General features: G+C 36.0%; 1 protein-coding gene across 1 annotated transcript in view; it reads right to left on the bottom strand.

The window, feature by feature from the left end:
- LOC139136562 (PR domain zinc finger protein 2-like) overlaps positions 1 to 5814 on the bottom strand; it is a 37375-nt gene extending 31561 nt beyond the window's left edge. The window contains exons 1-2 of the mRNA XM_070704300.1: positions 5706 to 5814; positions 2681 to 2788 (exon numbers count right to left, since the gene is read on the bottom strand). The gene's annotated coding sequence lies outside the window, so the exon portion shown is untranslated. The remainder of the gene's footprint in view (positions 1 to 2680; positions 2789 to 5705) is intronic.
- Positions 5815 to 15019: the final 9205 nt, after the last annotated feature.

Raw genomic sequence — 15019 nt, 5'->3', positions numbered from 1 at the left:
TACAAGCTCACTTCAAGTAATACTTATAACATATTTGTTCAGGCACTCTGACACGTATTGTTATATTAACATGCAGACCTATAAATTCTGTACTACATATATAACACGTGTCAAATACTGCTAGACTTTTGGAAGCGACTTGACATTATTAGATACAAACATCTATACCATTGGACTTACTTAAATATTGAAAGGAATGCTTTTAATGGACTCAGAAAACATGAATTGTTCAGACACCTAAAAACATTACTAATGACATCTAATTTAGACTGATATCATTTTGTCCAATTTACGATTTTGTGATTTTTGGACAACATACATGCCAGTTAAAGGTAATAATGTACACCCTATGGTAAAAGCAAATTGTAATATTGAATTTCATATGGAACACTCTTAACCCTTTCACCCCCAGTTCCCTGTATACAGGTCCAACTTTACCATAGAAAACAATGGATTTGGGACAAACCATGGTGGTGAAAGGGTTAAAATAAGTTTTTCAAATGCCAAGGAAGAATGCACCTCAGAGATAGATACAAGAACTCTCAAACTGTTACAATGCACTTTCAGTCTGGTTCGTTTTGAATCTCAGGAGAAAATACAGTTTTCACTGGCTTATAGTTTTGAAAATCTCCTCAAGTTAACACAGGGATGGATACCATTCTGAATTTCAAATGTTGGTAAATATTTGGTTATTTGTTTCTCTGGTAACCGTGTTTTCATGGAGACCCCTGATTTTTATTTTTGATATCAAAAGGGAATTGTTTGAAGTGTCCTTGAGGAAGGACTGATACAGAATATTAGCAGTCACAATTTGATGATGATTCTTACATTGAAAACATGTGAGCTGCCGAGATGAACATTTTCTGCACCATAAACTACACTGTCATTTTTTCGTATTTCTTTGTTTTTCCAGCAAAACTGAAAAAAGGCTGATGTGGCTAGTTTTATGATGTACATTATAGTAAGCATGAGAAACACAACCCAAGATTTTTGGCTTAAAGGGATTACAATCTCACTATAATCTGAGACATTCCTTAATCTTCCTTTATTTTAAGTAGAAACTTTGCAAAAATTTCTCTTTGCGATCTTGAAACTACCAGAAACACCTCAGATGAACTGCTTCTAAAAATCACTTGAATTTGATCATGGTATTTGAAACATAACCTTTGACTAAGCTATCTATATCATTTGAAATATATTGACAAACTACTTGCAGAGTTTAGTTTTATTATTCAAATTGAGTGTACGAGGACAGAATGTTTTCATTGAACAAACTTTCCTACACAATTTCAACTGATTTGTCTCTTATAGTCTCAGGAAGAGAGTAAAAAGGGTAAGAGAGGGTTTTACAGTGAGTTAAAGCGATACTGAAGGTTTCAAATTGCTAAGCAACAGTTACTAAGGGTAATTTCCAAAATCAATCAAAATGTTTCTATGCATAATGAAGATTTACAGAACCATACTATTCCGAAATACGCAGGTTTGTCATGATTGGTCAGTGACGTCACACATATACAAATTTTCACAGCTCTATTTTAAAACGTTTTCAGCTCCTACAAATTTGCACCAAATTTTCCAAAATTTCAGAATGTAACACATGAGATACCTGTTTAGAGCCCCTAGCATGGATTAGATTATCTGCTCAAGTAAAAACGATTTTTGAACAGGAAAACTGTGTCTTTTTGTGAAATTTTGAAGGGTTTTACGGCGATATCTCATAAATGGCCTGGAATTTTTAGAAACGCATGCTTTTCTATATTCTCATCTATGACTTCAATAATCCTACCAAAAATCAGCTAAATTGGTTTACAATTGAGAGAGTTGAAAGATTTTGAGCATTTTCAAAATACCAAGTCGAAAATCCGTAGAAAACAACGGAACTATAAAATTTTGCACATGCAAAAGTGCGCCTTCGGAACGTTGCCAGCGATAGCAACCAACACGCGCTTTGAATCCTTCGGTATCGCCTTGAAGAGACATCAGTGGCTGACCATTGTTTTTCAATTAGTTGATGATATCATCAAAAGGAGAAAGTTCATTTGAATATTACAACTCTATGATGATACCACAACTAGAACCTTGAGGGTATAACATCATGACCATACACACAGACCTACAGAGCCATCAACACAGCTACATGTATACAAAGACCGTTTTTAGTACATGTATTCAAGCAAAACCACATCAACACAATAATATTTTGAGTTTTTGCTAATTTTGAGGAAGGAAATCGAGTAAGTTCTGGTGTCCCCATAGTTTTCCTGTATAGAGACTTCAAAACCAAGTCCAGAAATGAAATATGAATGCCGATTTAGTTATGGCAGTTCAAGGGGAAGTCAAAGTCTTTCAGATTAATGAAAGAAAAATGAAGATGTCTGCCATATTTGTCAGCATCAGGAAGGTTGATAGAAAGATATTGGAATATCAAGTACAAACTAAGCATATAATAGATCATGGACAATAAAATCATTGGCTATATCAGAGTTGACACTCTGAAAGTAATTCATTTTGCCTTGAACTCAATTCACTAAAATAGATACACTGACTCTCTCACTTGTTTTGAAACACCTGACATTTTTAAATTAAGTTTGTTTACTCATTATTTGTTGTCCTTTTATGTCTTCATCTTCCCTCAATTTATAAGAAACCGAACATGATGTATTGTGAGATCTGTCCTTACCTTATAATACATACGCATATATTTGTAAAGTCAATAAATTAACTCCTGACATCTATCATGGTGCCAAGTAAACAGACAACATGTCACAGTATAATCTTTACCAAATACCTGCAAAAAAACAAATTAAGATAATGTGAAATGATGTATTATCAATTACCATAGATTACCAGTGTACAACATCATTCATAAAACAGATATATAAACAGACAAATGTAATCTTCACACAGTTAGCATAGAGAAGAACAAGAGAGAAATACATTTGCCTGTAAGATTTCTTGATAAGATACAAGAAACTGCAGGAGAAAGTTCCTATTACTTGTTCTATAATCCACTAAATTTAATAACTGATTGATCACTCAGACACTGCACGTATAAAAATTTCATGAAATATTTGTCTCCAACACAGGTGTTTACTGTGTAATGAAAACAGTACACAATTACTGATTAATCATAGCGGAGTATTTGTGACTGATTTCCAGGCATCCTCCAACAATTATGGATCAGCAAAAGTAAAGTGTCAATTTAGACATACATTTTCATTTTTATTCAAACTTCACTTGAAAATCTGCACTGCCAAACTTCACATGAAAATCTGCACTGAGTAAACCAAGATGACCTGTAAACTCTTCATTTTGTTTACACTATGACATGGAATGATCACACAAGCTATCATAATTGTATGATCATTTGAATTCACTACAAACTTCTTCAATTCACTTGAATTCATCACAAACAGCATCAATTCACCTGAAGGTATTGGTATGAAAGACCAAAACATGTCTTCCAATTTCTTTGAAAGTTATGGAAAATGGTCTTCAGTTGTGCTATGTTGTTAACTTCAAACTTTTTCACAACTATTTCCTGACAAAAACTACAAACAAAGACATGGTAATTAATAAGAAAATATGATCCTTGTCATCAAAATTAAAATTCACTGTTTGAAATGTGATAATGGTAATAATTTTGATTCTAAATTATTTTTATCAACCATTTCACAAAGTGATCCACTCTCTATCCAAATACGGCATGTACACTTGACAACTGCAATTCAAGAAGGGAGCATAAATAATATTTGACAGCAATAAAATACAGGATAACAAAATACAATAATGATTGTCAGATTCACAATGTAGAATAGCGTCCATATAGTAATGATCAGACAGACACTGCCAATATTGCAATGATCACAGAATCTAGGAACCACGCCAAAAAAGTTCTATCCAGACATGAAAACAATCATACAGCTCTATTTACTCGACTGAAAAAAGGTTTACCAGAATACAAAGCATTATATACCAAGAAAAAAATAAAGCCTTTGCCCTAATCTTAACCTCAATATTTATATGCAACTTAAAAATGAAAAGTTACCCGATGAATAATGGTGCAAACAATAGATTGGGTTGTTTAAAAACATCAAAATTGATACACACTGACTAAGTGTATCCATGGAAATATTTCCTTTTCTAAAGGCCTATTTAGTTAATTATTGCACACACAGCTAATAAGTGTTTTGTACACTTATCATTCTTTATTAGTACGACAAACTTCACAGGTCCAAGATTATTGGCAGCTTTCCCTGATTGATGTGAAATTACCTAATCCTATTCTCTATCATTCCATATCAAAGTATCAATAAAGAACCATTCTGCATATCAGGAATTAATTTATTAATTAGCAGCATTGGTACTACTTCCTGTATCTCAAGGAAAAGACCAGTCACACTGAGTACATTTGATTGTAACTGACCACTACCATCTACCATTCAAGCCCATGATCAACCACAGTCACAGCCAGCAAGTCAAGTTTGTAGGAGAGAGTTCAAGGCCTCATTACTGTCACTTTCAATTAACAAACAACGTATATGAATCTCGGTAACACACTGTTAAATGACTTTCCAAACAACAGATGATGAGAAATGTTTCCCCATTGTCATTTAAAAATCTGCATTCTTCCACATCACAGGACCCACCTTCAACCTGGAACTATGAGTCCGGAACTGTAGGCCTACTGTATTTTTTATAATTTCATGTGATAAAACGCAACTTAAAATCTAGGATACATAGATCGCTGTAGTTATGGTCGCTGACCTATATTTTACAGTACCTGGTTTGATCTTTGATATACGTTCTAAATACAGAGGCAATCCACCGTGCGCACACTGATGACCTTGGAAAATAAGTAAAAACATGGCCGATAACACGTAACGCGAACGGCCTTCCCTAAAAATGTCGAGAGTTTTACGCGTTTTCGGTGTTAGTTTGCGGTTCCTGCAAACTACATATGGCTGGTACAAATATTGACGATGCCTTCCCTTGGATTCGTAAAATAATTAAGTTCTGCGTTCACAATATGCGACGTTACGAGTTTACATTTACAACTGGGAACTACATCCTAATCCATAAATTACAAGGACCATCCTAAGTATTTTGCCGTAATCTCGCTCGTGAGCTCTAAAAATTACCGTGTTACGACGATCGATGAAGTTCCGCCGTCGGTTTACGTAAAATAACAAAACATTACGTAGAAACGAAGCTCAATTCTGCTACGCTTTGCAGAAATATGTTTTCGCCATTGCGCACCGCCCCGTTTAATTATTGTTGTGCTGTCGACATTTTGCGTGGCGCAGATCACGTATGCGATCCTCGCCGTTTGAACGGCTGCACTGCACTGTGAGCATCTTTTATCTTTTTATCGTAATATATCGAGCTCAAATATTATCAGTTCACGCATTTCATGGCATTAAAATGAATGGTGAGAGTAGCAACTAATCAGTTTCGCGTTATTCCGGCAGAAAAACAAGGAACAAATGCGATTGAACGATAGAAAGTTTGCTCGGTTCTTCGGCATTGTTAAAAGCGGACGGGCATTTTTGAACACCGGAGGGTCTGCGTAGGTCTCGTATTCTCCACACGGTTTCAGTGGAAAATATTTTAAGCCCCACTATGTCGCTACACAAACTTCATCTAATCGGCAAGAAAAAATATCAATGCACAATAATCAACGTAAATAAGGATGAAAATATCACCTCAAACAGGAATATTTTGAAGAGATTCCGCAATTAGACAGGTCCTGCCACCAATGGATCCAAGATGGCGTCGGAAAGAGATTCGTTGCGAAATGCATGATGGGCCCTTTCTTATCAGAAGCCGGTGGCAAAGAATCTTACGAGGATTACTTGCGTAAAAAGGGAAACTTCACATTTCAACATTGATGAAGAATATCATTAAGAACTTACTCGTGTAATATTAAATGTAGCTACAGAAATATGTATTATGAAAGATAGACAGCCAGACAGATATGTCTACAGTTCAGTTGGTTAAATGTTATTATCAGGCCAAACCGACATACCTGAGTAATTTTCTTTTCGGTTGTGCAAGGTACAGACCCTATGAAACATTGGTATTTTGGTCGTGTTTAAATGACGACGAAGGCTTCATTGTAAACAATGCCTTGGAACGGAATAAAGTTAACTAGGTGATATTGTCGAACAAGTTGTTGCATATGGGCGGAACAACGATAGTTCAGGCCGAAGTGCAAATTTCACTTGTTACACAATCATTGTAATCTGGCACACCGTAATTTTACGAGAGCTCTGTGAGATGCATGAGTTGCTGGGTTCAAGTCAGTTACGTAATTGTGTAAAAGAGGCGTGGATTGAATTACTAAATTGAGGAATCTATGCATTGCATAAAACGATAAAAATATACAAAACAGTCATTGCATGTCCGTAGCAACGATACATTTTAGCAACCACGGTCTGTTAGTAACATTTTGAGTCGGTAGGCCTATCGGCCTACAGAGGATGGATAGCAAGTTCAGAGCACTAAATATTGTAATTGCAATGCCGAACAAAAATGACGTTCGAGTTTGGGTAAAAACAATTTCATGAAAATGATGAAACTCAAACGATGGCATCAAGGCCTGAGTGTTCGCAAATACGTCACATATAAGCCTATAACTAGACATATGCCATTATTTAGGTCAGAATACAGATGTGTACCTTCTCTCTATACGCCTAGTCGACCCGTTCTAGCAGCTTTGAATTGCAGTCATTCGCTTCCAATAATACCTTTATCTGTGTTGCAGTGCATGATGTCCTCAGAGCATCGATTTTTTCGTAAAATTTCTTAATAGGGCCTAGGCTATATGAGTCGTCTTGTGCTATTATTACGTTTATTTGTTACCAAGAGCGCGAGTTCAAAACATGTAGGCCTATCACATTATCGCAGACGTAAGGGTGTATAACAGGACTAGGCGTGCTATACGAGTTATGTTTGGTTGTATTGTACGCAATGCTAATTCCAGGGTTAAAAACGACATAATTTTGCCATAGCAACACAGTGTCTGTGTTTGAACTGTATAATATGCAGTGTTAGAACATCTTGCTTTTCAAAGTATGCCGATCTTAAAACACAGGTACATATACGCACGTATCATGCGCACGACACACAGCAATTGATGGGATTAACATCAACTGCATTTTGTCTGTTGGATAAAGTACTGTGAAGGTCGAAGTTGAAGCGGGCGTTGCATGGTCGCCATTCCGGAATATTCTTTGAAAGCGGCGCAGTGAACAAGACAGTTTGAATGTTGACGGTAACATAAACTAAGAGATAGACCTCTGGTCAACTGTGTTTACCGCGTTCATAAAATCACTCTCGAATATTCTCCATGAAAATCGCGTTCTATTCCAAGACCTGCATATGATCGGAAACGGATTTCAACGACCTTTATACCGCTTTTGTTAAATCACGTTACCGGAAGTGTTGGCTCAGAGAGCAACTTTTCAAAGTTCCTACAAGTAATAACGTACGCCTTGTATGACAGGTGTTGAAATGTACCGCGGCGGTTGAAAGCGTGTATTCGATCTTTGGAAGAGTTTGTTGATATTTCTTCAGGACTGCAGCGTAAATTCAGCACTGCACCATTGGGTTTGGGTACCTCTGACATTTGTTATTATAAGTAAAGTTAATAAAAACTAATGTCCAAGAAACTATGATTTGTGGATTTTGCCAACAAATGATCGTGTTCCTTGATCAACATTGATCGATTTTGAGAAATGGCTATGCCGCAGTAAAATTTCGCATCGTGCGTGTCAAAATGTAAAGTTGACAAAGTTAGAATCGGGTTCATTACGTTCCGAATTGGTAAGTTTCTAATAATCAGACTATATGGCTCTAATCCATCACACAAGGGTTATGATGTGTGCCACGCTTGCTGTAAAACTAAAGAATGAAAGGCAAATATCGTCATAAAATATCGTCCAAAAATCAGACCTTATGTTCTCATTGACGGCTTCAAATAGAAGCTATGATATCTAAAATCAGCCGAGGACTCCGCTTTCTTCTCATGAGGATTTATGGCGTCTATTTCTTACAAATTTGTATTCCAATGTCTTGGATTAAAGTTTAAAGGGGATTCAAAACACACAAACACCTACACCTGGTCCATGAAAGTCATTACACTGTCTTTGATATTCCAAACAAACACGAGTTACAGCACGTCACTGTCGCAACTTTGAAATTCTGTCTATAGGAATGTCTGAGAGTGCGTCTCCAGGATTCAGACAAAATGGCAAAAGATCCTGGTAGTCAGGAGAAAACACCTTAAGGAACTCCCTGTCATGATGAATCTCAGTTAGAACTCAAACATTTTAACGATATATACGTGTAAAAGACAAATATAACTTGCAGATATCAACTTATCAACGTTATCTGTGACTTGACAGTCTTTCTACCGGCGTGAATATCTTCTGGTTTGAGAGAACTCATCGGGTAGGAGAGAAGACGACCCAGTGGTAAGGAGAGGAGAGAACATATTGATTTGGGTTTGGAGGGAATATGTTTGCAGTTTCATCAAGGAAGAATGTGCTGCGGGACAGATATTCCGACTCTCAAATTTTTACAAACTTTTCAGGTCTTATTTATTTATTAAATTTCAATCTTATTTACTTTAAAAATTAAAAATTTAATTTTCTCAAATATACACAGGGATGTCGGCCATTTTGAATTTCAAATATTTAGGCAATTTGTTTCTCTTATACCAAATTTACACGGTAACAGTACACCTAATTTTCATTCCTGATTTTCAAAGGATAGGTTAAATTTAGAATTTCCTTGGAGAAATTATGAGCAAAAGTTTTAGCGCGCACATAGGCTGGAAAAGAAAACGGGGGGAGGGGGGCACGAAAAAAATGAGTGTTCTTGGGGTGGGCCATGGAAATTCCAGGGAAGGTAAGGGGTGGGCCACCAAAACTTTTTTACTCCATGACAGACAGAGAATATTTTTCAGCATTTTTGTTCCTTGTTGAAGCTGGAGTTCCTTGTTAAACTTCTTATAGCATGATGAAATACCAAGTCTTAAACCTAACAATGCAGTTGTTGTGTGTAAAATGAGCAATATTATTATTGAAAATTGACTTCATTTGTCAACAATAATAATGTTGGTAATCATATAGAGGCTAGGTTGAAACTGGTTATTTCATCATGCTATAGAAAGAACTAGAATACGTAGTGGACACACAGGAAAAAATACTGAAAAAAAGCTTGAACATATGTTATTTTGTTTGTTTATTATTTATAATATTTATTTGTTTATTATTTATGAATGTTGTTTTCACTAAAGCATATATTAAAAGTTATAAGGATTATATATATTGTACAACTTTGTACCTATGTAATCTTTCTTTTTCGGGGAGAGGGGCCACAAAAATTTTGTTGCCGGTGATGGGGGGGGGGCCCACTAAATTTTTTGCTGATGTTAGGGGAGGGCTGTAAAAAATATATGCACCACATATTTTCTCTTCCAGCCCCCCTGTCGTTAATTGTGCTCGTTCCCTTAAATTCTTTCAAAATAATATTGGACATTTTATTCCTACAGGCTGATTGGACGTTTTAATGCCTCACAACCAAGAAGAGGAAATCTCTCACAATTTCATGAAGTACCAACCAAGGTGGCATTGATTAAAACAACCAATAATGTTGCATTGACATATAAGATTATTTTTTAAATAAACATACCGTGGATGCTGTGTAAAATTGTATTTCAACCGGTAAACGATGATTCGTTTTGCGATCAAGGTCTAATTATATCTCTGTCAATGAAAACAAAAAAGCTCTCTGCAATTCATAAAGGTACCTTTCCAAGAGAATATTTTCTATCACAAAACACGATTGGCTATAAATATTACTATCGGCCGTGTCACCTTTAAACTGACTGGCTAAGGAGTGGATTTCGACAGGAGTTTTCGATGAACTTTGATTGGGTTATGAAGAGTGGAATGGAAACAGAAGACATGGATTTTTGGTTCGACCGACCATGGATGTCAAAATGGAACGTTTGAGAGAGATATCTGAAACGCAAAAGCGATTTTCTTTCTTTTGACCCTACAGCAAATGAGATAAATGCGGGGTTTCATTTTGATTGAACTCAGAGCCTTGGCAACATTTATATTTCGTGCTATCGCCGCTAGTCAAAGGCACAATGTGCATGAATTATATAGTCATGTGACGGTGACGGGGCAGGTTCGTCCGCTTCGAAATGACCAATGGGTAATTCTTTATGACAAGACTTATTGCTGCTTTTAATGGATAAATCCGAGCGATTTTAGAACTTTAGCCAACAGTTAACCTGATGAATCTTTCTGAAGACAAGCAAGCGTACGAAATGATAAGTTTACTATCGGACTGAATTTTAGCGTGTAATGCTTAATTTTCAATAATTATAACTTGCTCTGTAGGTTAAAATAAAACTTGGTTAATGACCAGTGGAACGGTGAGTGATTATAAGTTATCGTGATTTCTGTGTATTCATGCAAGTACCAAATCGTCATGTATGTGTTTTCATGATCTATCCTTTGATAATTGCATGTCATGATGTCCCTGTATACAACAGAAGTACTGATATCCAGGCTTATACCAGGAGAATCGATGTAAAACCAAAATGTAAGAGTATTTCCTGTGACACGGAATCGAAAAAATGTTGGGCGAGAAAAGTTTTATAGTACTGTATCATTTTTACTATTTTTATCTTTTTAATGTTTTACGGTTCATATTGGTTAACTATGCCCATAGAAAACAAAAGGTACACCATGTGGCCATGCACGCGTTGATTTTGTTTGTGTGTGTGTTTGTTTGTTTTTTGTTTTGTTTTGTTTTTTTTCATATTCGAAAGTTGAGGGTTAAATGTATAAAGGGGAAGGGTTATCACGGGAAATATTTTGTCTTGGCCCTTGGATGTTTGAAATCTTTATCAAATGTATGTCCACAGCTACAAACAGAAACACTGTACTATTTATAGTATCTGTACCTGTACAGCCAGTAGCGTGCATCATCACCCACGTGATATGCATAATTAGCAGAAAGAGGAATAGTGAAATATACAAGATATAGACATTTCCGTTTGCTTCAGTGTAAAGTGGAAGAATACTCAATTCCAAAGCCGATGTTAGATTTGGTTGTTTGGATAACATACTTTCCAAACTGGTCTGGAGCAATAATCTCTTAAAGCTCAAATAGCGCTACCTTAACGATATTTTCTGTTATTTCTGTTTTGTTTGTAAAATACAGTTTCTTGTTCTACTCACAAAATTAGGTCGGAATTCCTATTGTCCATATACTTTGTATGTATGTAATGTCCAATATAATTGTTGACAAATGAATTTTTGTCAGGACAAGACAATAACATTGCACCAACAATGCATTATGATCAAGGCTATAACTTTATGTCCCAGAATACCTTGGCGAGAAGAGAAGGAAAATGTCCCACTTTTCTGGAACAAAGATAATGAAATTCTCAGAAAGCTGTAGAGTTATTGTCTCTCTAATAGTTTGCCCTGGTCATTTCTCCTTGAATCAATTAATAAACTATCTTAGACACACATTTCCATCGTAAAATAAAAAAGGATAAATATAAGGTTACTGTGACTGATTTAATCCTAGCAGTAAATTCAATCCGACAACTTTGTGCGGGATGGAGAAAGTTACAAAGGAGATGCTATTTAAAATCGAAGTAAGGCATAATAGAATTATCAAAAGTAACAGTAAGTCCATATTAAACCGCCCTAAACCAAATGCTTTGATCATTACCACTGCACGCGGTACTGTACAAATGGCGGATGCTTGTTGTCAAATGTTAAATGCCTTGAGAAAAGTCAACAAAAATAAGACGAAAGTTTATGGCTTGTGAAGTACCTCAGAGAACTTTAGTAATTTGTTGTATTCGACGTACATCTTCAATTCCCCTGCACGACATCTGATTTCATTGCACCTCATCTGCATGTCTGATTTCATTGCACGTAACTTGGTCGTTCTGTCTCCGATTTATCGTAAACATCCCGATTTAGCTGCGTCTGACTGGCCAGTGTTTCGATGACCAACAAATCCAAGTGATCGGAATCGACCATATTGTTTGAAAAGTTTGTGACGAACTAGATTGTGTTTGCCTGATCAACGGTATTTATTGTTAATGAAGCAGAGCAAGGCTCTATAAAGTTTATCAGTAAAAGTTGCTGCAATCATTCAGTGATATGGCACGCATAAAAACAATGACAAAACATGTTGACTGTATCTGATTTGTTGTACAACTTAAAACATACATCAGCCAGTACGGAATAGCTGATTGAGTTAAATGATTTCACAATGGACCAGGTTGTCAAGTGCAAGGAGCCAATCTCCAAACCATCGAAATTGGAATGTTAAAAAAAATACAAATAACTATCATTGTCACAGCAGAAATTACAGGCAAGTACCCTTGTTACTTCAGTTGGCTAGTGACAATTATCGGAACATCACGTCTTATCACAAGAAAGCTGTTGTAGCCACCAAGGAAAGATTTGATTGCTTATAGGTCGATTACGAAACCAACGGAACTCAATTCCCCACTCATAACTTTAATATTTTGACCTGAAGGCTTCTATTGCAAATGTTTTTTCATTTATTCTGCGATGCGCATTCAATATTGCTTGCAATACTCGCAATAAGCAAATGTGAATGACTCAAATATTTCTGAGATACCATCGCTCTCGAGATGTAATGAAATAATGAGATTTGACTTTACTAATCTGCATCAGTGAAAAGACATCGGACTTCCAGGATGAAATCAGTGCCAACGGTCTTCTGGGATGATCAATCATATTAAATATTCATTGACAGTCCATTGCATAAGGCTTATATTTACATTTAGTTAAGTTAAAATGTTCCCCTATATCTAGGCTTTCAGAAAATGTATAATTTACAGAGGTTCTGAGCTTATTAACCACCAGAGAATTATTATATAGATTAAAAACGGTCAATTTCTTGTCTTGGAACCTTAATTTTGTTCTGCCAGATTCATTTTTGATTTTGAAAGGTCGACAGTTAAACATCCATCGGGCAATATGAGCAAAACTCGCAAACTCTGATCTTCGAGAGCATTGTTTTGCCTACATCATGAAATTGCCAATTGTAACATTTTAGTTGTATCCCTCAAGAGCTGTCCTCTTTGTTAGAAGATATGCACGATCCATAGACTTCAAAGCAGTGACAAATGAACCTGATATGTTGACCTTGGATCCTTGAGAGTTGAATTCTGTTGTTATAAGTGAGTGAAGCATTATTAAATTTAATATTAAGCAGCAAATACATAAGTAAATACTGAGCAAGCATTTTTAACCAGCAATTTCTCTCTGTGTGCGTTGTCCTAAATTTGAGTAGAGTGATGACTACTAAATTTTGTCACGACATAGACTTGACTTTCTATTCATCAAGCCAAATTTCATGAAAATGGCGAAGTTAGGTTCTCACAATTCTCATTGTAAGTTACCCAGAGGCGTTTACAAGATAATTCGACGATCTTGCACTTGGCATACATCGTCGGGATGGAAGACTGCCATATATCGTTGGGATGGAAGACTGCCATACATCGTTGAGATGGAAGACTGCCATACATCGTTGGGATGGAAGACTGCCATACATCGTTGGGATGGAAGACTGCCATATATCGTTGGGATGGAAGACTGCCATACATCGTTGGGATGGAAGACTGCCAAAAATCAAAGAAGGTTCCCGGTATTTTCATGTTTGCAAATGCTGTGGATACAAGTAAACAAGGAAAGTTAACGAAGTCTGTGTTTCCGGCTTACCTTTTGAGATGCAAGTCAAAGAAATACATTAATATCGATGAATATTGTTATTTTCCGACGGCACAGATTTATATAAAAGACTCTTCTACGAGTAACTTTCAAATGTAAGAAGACATGATTGGGTAACTCTCCCAGTGATCAAGAGACAAAATGATAGTGCCTCAAAAAATAAAAAAAAACTGCTGGGTTTGCAATTTTTCTTGCATCGTTTCAAGAAGGAAATACGTCTCCCTTTTTAATACAAATTAAGACAGATAACACCATAAGGAACACATGTCTTAATATGGCAGTCGCCATGGTGGTGTTTGTGACAAAAATCAAGAAAATAACGATATTATAACAATTCCTCGCTTTCGCTTTTACCGTCTGAACTGCTAATATAGTTGTCAGACATTAATTCACCAACGTTCTGGTGTATTCTTGAGTAAATAATGCCTTATCATGACTGTCTACAATTGTCTATAATATAGCCAAGGTTTCAATACCACATACCATCCTGCAAAATGGTGAACCATTACGATGATGGAAGAATCCTGAACATTCCAATTTATACTCAGTACAAAGTAGGTGTGTTCACTCACAAACTTAACTTCCTGTAACAAGTACACTTGTGAAGTATTAAAATTGCCAGTTAGTGTTTATAACTTCATTGATAAATTTTTAACAAGATTCATATTCATCATCAAGTATATTTTTTACTCAAGGAATATTTTTAAATCGTACCGCATACAGTGAATATAAATTAGGAGTACATGAATATCTATACCATACTATTGTTGATCCCGGCTAATTTCCCTTCACACTTTCATGGAATCGTTGTAGAATTTTATCTCATAAAAATACCAACATAGCGCTCATAAAAATACCAACATAGCGGTTCCCTTTTATGGTATAATTAAAACCACTGATGCATCTCCAAATATTCATGCTGTCGCGTATCAATATCGTATCATATAAACGTCTTTGGATATCAGTTATTCTGATAATTCGCAGTCTGGTATCGATAAGTCCCTGTCAAACTCCAAACTACTCAATGTCCAAGATAAACCGTACAAATACCATGCAGAGTAGAGCATTGTTGGAAAATGATGTCCATACTACCCACCAATCATATACATATCAGAAGTATCCTTGTATCGCACCACCAAATTCTCAGATGTCTTGATCATAGATGTCATGCTACTGCTACATGGGACTCAGTTTTGTGGATGAATGCATTC

Source organism: Ptychodera flava, chromosome 7 (genome assembly GCF_041260155.1).
Source record: "Ptychodera flava strain L36383 chromosome 7, AS_Pfla_20210202, whole genome shotgun sequence".
Taxonomy (NCBI): Eukaryota; Metazoa; Hemichordata; class Enteropneusta; family Ptychoderidae; genus Ptychodera; species Ptychodera flava.
Note: the sequence above shows the minus strand (reverse complement) of the source record. Positions and strands in the feature narration are given on the sequence as shown.